At 35.7% G+C, this 13,030-nt stretch overlaps 1 pseudogene; it reads right to left on the bottom strand.

Annotated features, from left to right (window-relative positions):
- Nucleotides 1–2,650: 2,650 nt before the first annotated feature.
- On the bottom strand, nt 2,651–3,563 carry LOC114683709 (annotated as a pseudogene).
- Nucleotides 3,564–13,030: the final 9,467 nt, after the last annotated feature.

The raw sequence follows: 13,030 nt of genomic DNA on the forward strand, positions 1-13,030 counted from the left end.
TATGTAAGGATATAATGAATCAGTGACACAAACACAGAAACAACCACCTGATGTGGATACTTATCAAGAGGGAAAATTGTCAACAAGTGTGTGAAGGAACACAAGAATGCTTGTCATTTTCCTCAGTTTCTAAAGAACACTTAAGACATACCTCAGATGTCTTTCTGAAGAAAAAAAAAGTTTGTTACATACTCTTGAACACAGTGGCCTGTAAACTATGCTTCTCCACTTGACTGTGAACTTGCAATTGTTACAATGGAGCTGTAACAACAAGAATGAACTTGGGGTGCAGTGTTCCTCTTGTGGTCTCTTGTCTTGAGTTCTGAGTTTCCCATTTCAGTTCTTCCACATCCATCAGGAGAGGTGATTTACCCAACCTCTCACACTTTTCTCCTGACACATTACCAGAATCTACAATGGAATATTTTTAATTAAAATAAAAAGGAAAACATTTGGTTTTGATATGTGATGGAACAAAATAAACATGTTTTGAATAGTATATTGTAATGAAAATAATCTATTTCATGATTTTATTTTAAACATTGGATTAGCAGCTTCATAAATCAGTTGAGCCTGTGATATTGGGTGTTCATTTTCTATGATAATTCTTGGGGACAAATTAACAACTTTGGGGTAAAATATCCTCTTTGTAGGGCAAGGACATCAAGAAGATGCATTTCCTCTGAGTCTAAAGACAAACAGAGATTATGTGGGCAAATCACCCCAAAATGTCTAAACTTTTAAATACGTATGTAGTCTGATATCATTACACATTTTATTCAGATATTGTTTAGATCTACATCTTAATTATTATAAATTCTCCAATGGGAATACAATACGATGTTATATATCTTCTGCAGGCTCTAATACTTTGGGTTTTCCATTTATAATGTATATAGTATGATACTATGAGTATTTAGTAATTTTGCCCATAAAATTTAATTGGCCTGTGAGTACTACTGAAGAAAAAGCATGCTGTATTAAATTATTTTCCTGTAAATTTAATTGAACAAACTACAGATCGTGTAACATAAGTAATATAGAATATGTTTAAATTTCAATGACTTTCATTGATAATCATATATATATATATATTAAAAAGAAAAGATTTAGAATGATAAAATCAGTCAATAATTTGAAATATATACTTTTATGACAGCTAATCTTGAATCTGGTTTCTTTGGGTTTTATTTTCCCTGTAATGAGTGGGAGAAATATGCTGTCAGCATCTTAGCAAGTAAAGGGATGCTTAATGCCTGCTCCATGAATTGGAAGAGAAAGAGTTTATGAGTTTTTCCCTATGTTATTAGATTACAGAGCTCATTGGGATGAGTTAGTGACATCAACTAAGAGAAACTCAAGATTGGTTATTTATGCTTATTTGTCAAGAAATAAAATAACTTACTCAAATATTATAAGAGACAAGAATGGGACTAATTTAAAAAATGAAGTCAAATGATACAGAAACATCGTGAATTTGGCTAATTTGCATGTTTCTTTTGATGCATTTTTTGGATATGATGTCTCACAATGTAACTTAGAATCTTATTTTTCTCATTGGAATAATTTTAGTATTTTTATTAATTTCAATACCCATTCAAGTTATCAACCTACTTTCATATTATTGGCATTGTTTAAGTGGGCAAACATTTTAATACTTAAACCTCTTCCAATGTTTCATTAGATTTATGAGAGTATAAAGTTGTAATTTTATTGTCACATGAACTAGTGTTCTTATGTGACAATAGTAAATTGTCAATTCATTATAAAATGTAATCTCAAAAAGAGGTATCTCAGAATCCTCCTGCCTCTGCCTCTTCAGCATATCTTACCAGTGTGTGTCACCATAACCGGGGACTGGGGGAGAAATAGTCTTCAGGAAAGAGAATGCCTATTGGTTACCCAATATGAAATGTTCAGTCCTGAAAACATACATATGAGTAACATTATACAGATTGAGGCAGTTATATGTAGGAATATACATGTATGTACATATATGCACATAGTAACAATTATTGAAAAAGGCCATAACCATGAAAGAGAGCAATGAGGTTTATGTGGAATAGTTTGAAGGGAGAAAAAGTAGAGAAAAAATGTATTAAATTATAATCACAAAAAAAGAGAAAACAATGTTTTCTCACATAGAACATTGAAGAATCCTCTAAAGAATATTGTCATTTCATTCTGTATATTACCTAAACAACATAATAGCTGTGTAGGTAAATATTGACTTCTTTATCGTTCCATTATCCTTGAAGAATGCCCCTTTTTCTTGATAATTGTATGGGATGAATAAGTGGGTGTGTAGCATATACATGTTTGTACACAAGAGGAGAGTACAGTGTTTGTGCATGTGCACATATATGCAATTACATAGGACCACATTGACCATGTTCATCTGCTGCACATTACCTGATTGCCTTGGAATAAGTTTCGGATGAACTTTCAGATTTCTGTGTTTGAGTAGATTAGCAGTCCTCTGAACTTCTGGGATCTACTTATCTCTGTTAACCCAACACTAACTTAAAGGGCCCTGTGAAGCCTGGCTTCTGACATGGGTGCTAGAAATCAGAACTGATGTCCTTCTTTTAGCACAGCATGAAGTGCTCCTATCCACTAATCCACTTCCACAGAATAGTAAGAGTAATATTTAATATTTGTCAGAAACTGCTGTCAATATCTTACACATTTTCCTGATGGTATTGTTCATTTCCTTATTCCTGAAAGTGTAAACCATAGGATTAAGCAATGGTGTCAAGACTGCAGTAAATACAACAGCATTTTTCTCAAAGCAGAACACAGAGTTGGTCTTGCATATGTTAATATGCATGGGACAAAGAACAAAACCACAACAGTAATGTGAGATCCACAGGTGGAGAGAGCTTTAAGTCGCCCTTCAGAGCTGTGGGATCTCAGAGAGTACAATATGACACCATAGGAGACTAGCAAAATAGAGACGATTATGATGCAGATATACCCACTGTTGGCAAATACCAAAATGACAAATATGTGTGTGTCAGTTCAGGCAAGCTTCAGTAATGGGAACAAGTCACACATGTAATGATCAATGACATTGGGTCCACAGAAGGACAGGTGCAAAATGTATGATAGAATGCAAGAAGCCTCCTGCCCAGGCTACTAACACCAAAATGTCACACACCCTCCTGTTCATGATGGAAGAATAGTGAAGGGGCTTGCAAATGGGCAGATAGCGGGCATAAGCCATGGGTGATCACTTCTGCCCCAGCAAAACAGTGGACTGTAAACAGTTGTGTCATGCAACATTCAAAGGAAATGGTCTTCCTCTGATAGAAGAAGTCTACAATCATGATGGGTGTGACAGTAGAAGTGCATGCATCCGGTAAGGACAGGAATATCAAGAAGAAGTACATGGGGGAGCCCAGCAATGCAGGGCTATAGATAATGGTCACCACAATTATCATATTGCCCACAATAGTTGCAAGGTAGACCAAAGAAAATACAACAAAGAATATTTTCTCAACTTTTGAGTTCTGTAAAATGCCCCAGAATATGAACTCAGTGACACAGCTCTGGTTTTCCATGATCATAAGATAATGAGAAAGTAAGATGTGTTCTAGTACATCTACAATTGGAAGGAAACAAATACTTAATGCAGTTTACAGAATCTCTACTTACAAGTTGGTGTGTCTTTATGCAAAATTATCTTAATTCATTTCTATTAGTAACACAATATTAGTAAAGTGTCTAGATATAACATGCAGAATTGAGATGAGAATAAAATTTTAAATACCTTATAATGGACACATTTTAAATACTGAAATGAAAGAATCTTCTATATGTTGGAGGAGAGAAATAATATATCTTAGAACAGTCATCTTATATCATTATCTTAATATTGTTGAAGTGAAATGTAAAAAAGCACTTGGAACTGTATTTTATATAGGAACAAAGGATAATAACTTAATAATATTGTATGACATTGCATGAATTAGACCAGGATGACTAATCTTTAGTGATGAACCAGAACTCTACCTTTTCTAACAACAAGAGAAGTAATAAATTGTTCACTTGAAAATCTGGCTGCACTGTGGATTCTTTTACAACTATGATCAGTATTTTTGCATCAAAAAAATTTGTACTTCTTTAAAGAAATTTCTATCTGTTGTATGTTTGAAAATGTTGAAATTTTACTTTAAAATTATCATTTTAAAATCTGACCAAAACTTGATTAAAAAAATCAGAATGCTGTCATGAAAACTAAGTGAAATTAGTGAGACTACAAGCTACTGTAAGCTTCAAGACTCATCCCCTAGTCAAAAGTATGTGGCAAAGGTTATTGATTCTATTTCCTCAAATTTTATAACAAAGTTGTTAAGATATAAAATGAAGAGTAAATGATTAATCTGGATCTTAACAGACCCAAATGCCAACACCCAGGAAGTCACCACACAGTCAACTGGGTAAAGAGTGTTTTCCTCTGTGAAAACTTTAGAGTAGCATTTTTTTTCTGCTATCTCCCTCTTTCTGCAAAGGTTAAATAATGTTATTACTTTCTCCCTGTGGGAATGGTATCTGGATAAAGGTAACAGAATAGTATATGGTGAGGAATCAGAAGGGAGCATCCCATCAGCTAAACATGAAGTCTGGTGGAAGCATATATCTGAAAAAGAAACTACTCTTTGAATAAGATTTGACTCTTGAGGCTTAAGGTCCTGCTAGTTTTTAATACAATATGACTTTTTTTTTCAGAAAACATAGTTTGGCAATATATATAATTTGAAATATATATGAAATAACTCTAAAATATGTTCGTAAACAGCCTACTTATTACTCTTCTCCAAGGTTACAGAAGGTCAAATGAAAATGTTAAAATATCACTCATTTTAGTTATTTCATGTATTCCACTTGCACAGAAAGATTTAAAAAAAATCAAAGTTTTTATTTTGATCATATAAAAATAATTATAAGAAGGGGCTATAGAGATGTCTCAGTGGTCAAGAGCACTGACTGCTCTTCAAGAGGAACCAGGTTCAATTCCCAGCACCCACATGAGAGGCCACCACTGTCTATAACTCCAGTTCCAGGAGACTAGACACCCATGGCAAAACACCAATGCACATTTAAAAAAATAAACAATAGTAAAAGTTATGGAACCAAAAATTGTAGGAAGAGATATTAAAGACTAAGAATAAGTGGCCCCAGACAACCCAGACAATTACTTGCACCAGAGAATCCAATATTACATACCACTCTTGCTTTGCATGACAAAAGCTCTCAAGTAAATTTATTTATAATAATTCACAAAGAAAAATGATTAATTTCATAGTTGCAAGATATGATGATTTCAAGCCACAGTACTTTCTAAGGTTCTGAATAATTAATGGTATATTATAAAGACCATCTTACAGAAAAAAAAAGCCCTGAGTGGTATGTTCCAAAGTATATAGGTTTAATGTCAATTTTAAAATAAGTAAACATTAGCATCATCTTTTGACATTCTATGTAAGATTAATTTCAACAAAAATGGCAATATCATTTTTCCAATAAAACAAGTTAAAACACAAAAATGGAGACTACAGTATAGTTATATAGTTGTGATCACAAGGGTTATGATTTTACATCATTTAGGAGAAGATTAACATAAGGTGTTAAAACAAATTTTACTCTAAATTGAATTTTGTGTGATAGAAAGAATAATAATTGAAAATTAATCTAAATATAAGTAGAATCTGTTACTTAGATAAGACAAATGTTTGCATTTTTTTCTTCACTATCTTGACAAATGCATAAGTAAAGCTGTGTGGCCATGTCAAGTGAATCAATGTCAGTGTTTTTCTGGAGGCTTCCGTTCTATCTTATTTGTGTAAATCTAAAATTAGACTAAATACAAAGTCAACTAGAAATTTAAAAATTGTTTGCTTTCTGCCATTTGAGAGTCTAGGAAGCATGGGGGAAGCATGATAGGATCACAATATGTTTTTTATGTGTATTTATTTCTCAAAGAATAAATAAAAATGTATTTTGAAAACAGGTAACAAAGCATGTTGTTGTCAAAATAGCCATGCATTAGTGAGTGCAGTACCACATCCCAAGCTCTCTGCTCCATTAAAATAAAAAATTGATTGAATTTTTCTGTTTGTTTGTTTGTTTGTTTAAATAGGGGTTGACATGGTCCTATAGAGGCCAGGCTAAAATCAAACTTACCAGTTAGCTTGAATGAATTTAAACTCCTGATTATTGTGCTTCCACCTCCAAAGTACTAGGATTATAAACATGTGACACCACACTAGGTCAGCTTCACAGCTTTTATCATATATTCTATAAGCTCTAAGTCAAAAGGAACTTGTGAATACTGACATTCTCTTTATTTTAAACAATGCTGTGTACCTGAAAGACAGGAGAAACAGTACATGCCTTTTTTTAAATAGCTATAGTCTTTAAAATTCTAGAGCTACAGGATATCTTTAGTCATTTCCTTGAGCAATAAATTTGGAAAATTTGTCGCCCTGTGCCCAACTATCCACATGGCCCACTATCTTAGCAACAAGGTGAATTGTAGCACCAGGATATCTACAAGGAACAGAATTTCTTTGTTAATATAAAATGTCTGTAAAATCGAAAAATATCAGAAGGATGAGCTGAAAGGATATTATTCTAGGTGATTGTTTTGAAATATATTTCAAAAAATAAACACTGTTATTACAAGTGATAATCATTGAATTCAAATATTAATTGAAATTGCTCTTATTAAAGTCCATTAATCCACCATATTTTCATGTATACTTATAGGCTACCAATAAAAGATGTATTACTTGTCTGTGTGTCAATGGAAATTTCTTTCTACAGCTCTCTGGAAAAGATGCTCTCCAAAAACAACTAATCCTCTTTTTCTTTCCTCAGTGTTGATCTGCTATTGTCCTTAAATGTCTCAACTTTCTTATCTTACTATTTTTGAAACAATGGAGAAAGCACTTTTCTCTGTTTCCTCTCCTAATCTTCCTAATGGACTTCTGAAACTCCTCTTTGATGACGTTGGTGAATCAGCTCATTTTGGAAGAATGATCAAGCCAGACTACCAGCCCTAAAGCAGTTCAAAGCTTCAATTTAGATTTTCCTAAAACAGTTCTGAGGCAAAAACCCTAATGTTGGGGGAACTAAAGTAGACATAAATCACAAGCCTCTTTGTTTTGTAACATAGGTAACTTTGAACATAAGGTTATTTGTGGGGCCATGTTTTAGTGTTAGGCTGTGGATATGGCACATATTTTTTAATATTCATTTGCCATATTATATAGAGGATAACAGAGACTCAATTTGCCTTAACCCTATCAGCATTCTTTACAAAACTTCAAAGCCTACTACCTTTACATACAAATATCAGAATGGTGAGTATACATAATACATACATAATCATAATCATGTATTTAGAAAAAAAATAAATTATGATTGAATGGATAATAGATAACACAAAATTTGGTGTCTATACACATTATATACTTTCACCACAAAGATGGAAATGTGAAATAATGATTGATTACATTAAACTTGAAGACATGGATGATCATCAGAGGACAAGAGAACAAGGAAGTAAGAGCTGCCCAGGCATCCCGGACCCAATTGCTGGGCTCCAGCCACCCCTGGGAACACCTGCCCAACTTGGCCCCAGGTTCTGGCCACCGGGCAGGTCCCCTTCTAGCCCCATGGGGAAGGATCCCCTTCTCCAAGCCCCCGGCAGCCCATGCAATCAACACACCTTGCCCCCATGCCCATCTGCCTGAGACCCCAGCCACTTCCTGAGACTTAGAGTCCGACCCCAAGCTCCCATCCTGCCGCTGACTTCCCTTCTGGACCAGAGAGGGCTCCTATCCTGCCCGGGACTTCCCTTCTGGACAAGAGTGCACATCCTGCCCTGGAATTGCCTTCAGGATAAGAGCACCCATCCTACCACTGACTTACTGTCTGGACAAAAGCTCCCATCCTGCCCCAGTTTCCCATTCAGATAAGAGCTTCCATCCTGCCCCAGGGTTCCCATTTGGACAAGGGAGCTCCCATCTGGACAAGAGAGAGAGAATTCCTGAATCTGTCAGCCAGTCTGAAACAAGTGCATAGATAAGGCCAAGAACAAACCATAAGGAGATGGGCAGATGTCAAGGCAGAAGTACATACAACAAAATGAAGAGCAATACAGCATCACCCGAACCTAGCCTTCCTCCAACATCTAGATCTGAACATCAAAAATTGGAAGAAGCAGAAGAAAACAGCCTTATGAATAACATCATGAAGAAGTTAGAGGCTTCTGTAGAGGAAAGGACAAAAATTGGGAAGAACACTGTAAACAACTAGAAGAAAGGGCAAACAAATTAGAATAAAACAATAAAGTCATGCAAGAAAACAATAAAGTACTGAAAGAAAATCATGAAAAAGCAATGAAACAAATAAAGGAAACAGTTCAAGACCTGAAAAGGGAAATAGAAAAAATGAAGAAGACACAAACAGAGGGAATGCTGGAAATAGAAAATCTGAGTAAAAGATCAGGAACTTCAGATGCAAGTATAACCAACAGAATACAAGAGATGGAAGACAGGATCTCTGGCATTGAGGATACAGTAGAAGAATTAGATTCATCAGTCAAAGAAAACACTAAAGCCAACAAAGTCATGAAGCAAAATGTCCAAGAAATTTGGGACACCATGAAAAGACCAAACCTATGAATTATAGGGATAGAAGAAGGTGAAGAATACCAACTCAAAGACACAGAAAATATATTCAACAAAATCATAGAAGAAAACATTCCCAACTTAAAGAAGGAAATGCCTATGAAGATACAAGAAGCCTATAGAACACCAAACAGACTAGACCCCCAAAAAAGATCCCTCGACACATAATAATTAAACAACTAAATGTACAGAATAAAGAAAGAATATTAAGAGCAGCAAATGAAAAAGGCCAAGTGACCTATAAAGGCAAACCCATCAGAATAAAACCTGATTTCTCAATGGAGACTTTGAAAGCCAGAAGGACCTGGACAGATGTAATGCAGACACTAAGAGACCATGGATGTCAGCCCAGACTAATATACCCAGCAAAACCTTCAATCATCATAAATGGAATGAAAAAGATATTCTAAGACAAAGCCAGATTCAAACAATACTTATCCACAAACCAAGCACTCAACCAAAGGAAGTCAGATACACACTCGAAATCACAGGCAATAGATAAAGCCACAGCAGTAAACCCCAAAGAAGAGAAGTACATACACGCTACCACCAAAAATAACAGGGATGAACAATTACTGGTCATTAATATTCCTTAATATCAATGGACTTAATGCACCTATAAAAAGACATAGGCATACAGAATGGATACGAAAGTAGCACCCATCTTTCTGCTGCATACAAGAAACACATGTCAAATTCAAAGACAGACAGTACCTAATAATAAAAGGCTGGGAAAAGACTTTCCAATCAAATGGTCTTAAGAAACAAGAAGGGGTAGCCACCCTGATATCCAACAAAATAGACTTCAAACTAAAATCAATCAAAAGACATCAAGAAGGGCATTACATACTCATCACAGGAAAGATCCACCAAGATGAAGTTTCAATTCTGAACATTTATGCCCCAAACACAAGGGCAACCACATATGTAAAAGAAACATTACTAAAGCTTAAACCACATGTAAAACCCCACACATTAATAATGGGAGATCTCAACATCCCACTTTCACCACTAGACAGATCTCCCAAATCGAAACTTAACAGAGAAATAAAGGACTTAACTGATGTCATGACCCAAATGGACCTAATAGATATCTACAAAACATTCCATCCTAAGAAAAAAGAATATACCTTCTTCTCAGCACCCCATGGAACTTTCTATAAAATCGATCACATACTTGGCCACAAAGCAAATCTCAACAGATACAAAACAATTGGAATAACCTCCTGTGTTCTATCAGACCACCATGGTTTAAAGTTAGACTTCAACAACAACAAAAACAACAGAAAACCTACAACCTCATGGAAACTGAATAATGCTCAACTGAATCACCAATGGGTTAAGGAAGAAATAAAAAAAGAAATTAAAGACTTCCTAGAGATCAACAAAATGAAGACAGCACATACCCAAACTTATGGGACACTATGAAAGCAGTGCTAAGAGGGAAATTCATAGCACTAAATGCCCACATAAAGAAGGTGGAGAAATCTCACACTATTGACTTAACAGCACACCTGAAAGCTCTAGAACAAGAAGAAGCAAAGTCTCCCAGAAAGAATAGACGCCAGGAAATTATCAAAGTGAGAGGTGAAATTAATAAAATAGAAACTAGGAGAATAATACAAAAAAATAATGAAACAAAGAGTTGGTTCTTTGAGAAAGTCAACAAGATAGACAAGCCCTTATCCAAACTAACCAAAAGACAGAGAGAGAGAATCCAAATCAACAAAATCAGAAATGAAAAGGGGGACATAACAACAGACATTGAGGAAATCCAGAGAATTATAAGGTCATATTTCAAAAACCTCTACTCCACAAAACTGGAAAACATAGAAGAAATGGACAATTTTCTGGATAGTTACCACATACCTAAGTTAAATCAAGATCAAATTAACTATTTAAATAGTCCAATAACCCCTAAGGAAATAGAAAGAGTCATTAAAAGTCTCCCAAGCAAAAAAAGCCTAGAACCAGATGGTTTCAGCTCATCATTCTACCAGATCTTCAAAGAAGAGTTAATACCAATACTCTCTAAATTGTTCCACATAATAGAAACAGAAGGGACATTACAAAATTCCTTCTATGAGGCTACAATAACCCTGATTCCCAAAACAAACAAGGATGCAACAAAGAAACAGAACTACAGACCGATCTCCCTCATGAACATTGATACAAAAATACTCAATAAAATACAGGCAAACAGACTCCAAGAACACATCAGAACAATTATCCACCATAATCAAGTAGGCTTCATCCCAGGGATGCAAGGGTGGTTCAAAATACGAAAGTTCATCAATGTAATACAACATATAAACAAACTCAAAGAAAAAAAACCACATGATCATCTCACTAGATGCAGAAAAGGCATTTGACAAAATCCAACACCCATACATGATAAAAGTCTTGGAGCGATCAGGAATACAGGGAACATACCTAAACATAATAAAGGCAATTTATAGCAAGCCAACAGCCAACATCAAATTAAATGGAGAGAAACTCAAACCAATACCACTAAAATCAGGAACGAGGCAAGGCTGTCCACTCTCCCAATACTTATTCAATATAGTACTTGAAGTTCTAGCCAGAGCAAAAAGACAACATAAGGAGATAAAGTGCATACAAATTGGTAAGGAAGAAGTCAAGCTTTCCCTATTTGCAGATGACATGATAGTATACTTGAGTTAGGCCAAAGATTCCACCCAGGAACTGATAAAGCTTATAAACACCTTCATCAACATAGCAGGATACAAGATCAACTCAAAAAAATCAGTAGCCCTCCTATATACAATGGACAAAGAAGTTGAGAAAGAAATCAGAGATACATCACACTTAACAATAGCCACAAATGACATAAAATACCTTGGGGTAACACTAACCAAGCAAGTGAAGGACGTATATGACAAGAACTTTAAGTCCCTGAAAAAAGAAATTGAAGAAGATGTCAGAAAATGGAAAGATCTCCCATGCTCATGGATAGGCAGGACCAACATAGTAAAAATGGCAATCTTACCAAAAGCAATTTACAAATTCAATGCAATCCCCATCAAAATACCAACACAATTCTTCACAGACCTGGAAGAATAATACTCAACTTCATATGGAAAAACAAAAAACCCAGGATAGCCAAAAGAATCCTGTACAATAAAACAACCTCTGGAGGCATCACAATCCCTGACTTCAAGCTCTACTATAGAGCTACAGTAATAAAAAACAGCTTGGTATTGGCATAAAAACCGACATGTGGACCAATGGAATCAAATTGAAGACCCTGACATTAACCCACACACCTATAAACATATAATTTTTGACAAAGAAGCCAAAAGTGTACAATGGAAAAAAGAAAGCATCTTCAACAAATGGTGCTGGCATAACTGGATATCAACGTGTAGAAGGCTGCAAATAGATCCATATCTGTCACTGTGCACAAAACTTAAGTCCAAGTGGATCAAGGACCTCAACATAAATCCAGCTACTCTGAACCTGCTAGAAGAGAAAGTAGAATACTCCAATGGCTGAAAGACATTTAAGGAATTGCTCAACATCCCTAATCATCTGGGAAATGCAAATCAAAACAACTCTGAGATACCACCTTATGCCTGTCAGAATGGCTAAGATCAAAAACACTGAGGACACTTTATGCTGGAGAGGATGAGGAACTCAGGGAACTCTCCTCCACTGCTGGTGGGAATGCAAGCTTGTACAACCACTTTGGAAATCAATATGGTGCTTTCTTAGAAAATTGGTAATCAGTCTCCCCCAAGATCCAGCTATAACACTCCTGGGCATATACCCAAGAAAGCTCAATCATACCACAAGAGCTCTTGCTCAGCTATGTTCATATCAGCATTGTTTGTAATAGCCAAAACCTGGAAACAACTTAGATGCCCTTCAACTGAAGAATGGATAAATAAATTGTTACACATATACACAATGGAATACTACTCAGCAGGGAAAAACAATGACATCATGAGGTTTGCAGGCAAATGGATGGATCTAGAAAAAATCATCCTGAGTGAGGCAACCCAGACTCAAAAAGACAAATATGGTATGTACTCACTCATAGGAGGATGCTAGATGTGGAACAAGGATGACTGGACTGCTACTCACATCACCAGTGAGGCTACCTGTAAAACTGGACCCCAAGAAAGACATGGGCATCACCCAATAACGGAGAAATGGATGAGATCTACATGAACAGCCTGGACATGAGTGGGAGCAATGAACGGCGAGGGTCGAGGGAAAGAGAGCAGGAGATTCCACCTGGATCAAGAACAGAGAGGGAGAACAAGGAATAGGAGACCGTGGGAAATGAAGACCACACGAGAAAAGAA

The sequence above is a fragment of the Peromyscus leucopus genome, chromosome 4 (genome assembly GCF_004664715.2).
Source record: "Peromyscus leucopus breed LL Stock chromosome 4, UCI_PerLeu_2.1, whole genome shotgun sequence".
Taxonomy (NCBI): domain Eukaryota; kingdom Metazoa; phylum Chordata; class Mammalia; order Rodentia; family Cricetidae; genus Peromyscus; species Peromyscus leucopus.